Raw genomic sequence first — 1,652 nt, forward strand, 5'->3', positions numbered from 1 at the left:
TGCTGTGCTAGTAATCAGCTTATTGGGTGGTGAGTGGGGAATACATAGCATTTGTTCACATAGTGAACAAATACACACATAAGTAATTTCAAAGACAAGAAGTACATTATCAAAGTACTGAAAGCAGTGGCCTTAAATGTGTGTAATCCATAAAAGTAAGTTTCCTCCCTTTCACATATTTAGGAAGATTACTCAAAGAAAAATGCATTGTACAGGTGATCAAAAAATATAAATGTATATTATCGCGTAGGCAAAGAATTTATGAAAAAGACCTGAATGGCAATTGCAGCAACAACAAAAATAAATAAATGAGACTTGATTACATTAAAAACCTTCTACACAGCTAAGGAAATAATCAACAGAGCAAATAGACAACCTACAGAATGGGAGAAAATATTAACAAGCTACACATCTGATAAAGGGCTAATAACAAGAATCTACAAAGAACTCAAGCAAATCAGCAAGAAAAAAACAAACAACCTATTAAAAATTGGGCAAAAGACATGAACAAAAGCTTTGCAAAAGAAGATAGACAAATGGCCAATAAAGATACGAAAAAATGCTCAATGTCAGCAATCATCGGGGAAATACAAATTAATACCACAATGAGATATCACCTTAACCTAGTTAGAATGGCTTTTATTAAAAAGTCCAAAAACAATAGATGCTGGTGTGGATGTAGAGAGAGAGGAACGCTTATACACTGTTGGTGGGACTGCAAATTAGTACAGCCTCTGTGGAAAACAGTATGGAGATTCCTCAAAGAACTAAAAGTAGACCTACCATTTGATCTAGCAATCCTACTACTGGGTATTTACCCAAAGGAAAAAAAGCCATTTTACCAAAAAGACACCTGCACTTACATATTTATTGCATCACAATTCACAGTTGCAAAGATGTGGTATCCACCCCAAGTGGCCATTGATTCATTTGTGTATTAACAAAATGTGGTATATGTATACCATAGAGTACTACTCAGCCATAGAAAAGGATGAATTAATGGCTTTTACAACAATTTGGATGAAACTGGAGACCATTATCATAAGTGAAGTATCTCAAGAATGGAAAGACAAAAACTACATGTATATTCACTATTTGATTGAAACTAACCGATGAACACACATGTGCACAGAGGGAAATAGAACTCAGTGGAAATCAAGCAAGTGGGAGTGGGAAAGAAGGGATGGGTGAAAACCTACCTAATGGGACCAGTGAACACTATCTGGGTAATGGGGACACTTACAGTACTGACTGAAGCATTAGAAAAGTGATCCGTGTAACCAAAAATATTTGTACCCCCGTAATAAATAAAATAAAAAAAGTATTAAGGAACTTGATCACAGAATTGCCCCTGCTTTGTGAGAGCTTCCAATCCAGAAGCAAAACTATGTTTCATTGAATCTTCCCCAAAATAACCTAGCACAAACCTGAGTCCTATGATAAGCTCCTCCTAGCACCTCCTTACTGGTACACCCTTGGCTTTTCCTGGTGTGTTGCTTCTGTCACTGCAATGAGTCAAGAACCCCAAAATTGACTATCGTTGTATTCCTGGTGGTCTTTGGCTAGAAGACATAGGCAAGAAAAATCACTTCTGATAAACTGACAGCTTATCAAACAGCTGAATAAAGTAAGGGGATAAACCATTTGGCCAT

This window comes from Propithecus coquereli, unplaced genomic scaffold, assembly GCF_000956105.1.
Source record: "Propithecus coquereli isolate 6110/MARCELLA unplaced genomic scaffold, Pcoq_1.0 Scaffold64, whole genome shotgun sequence".
NCBI lineage: Eukaryota > Metazoa > Chordata > Mammalia > Primates > Indriidae > Propithecus > Propithecus coquereli.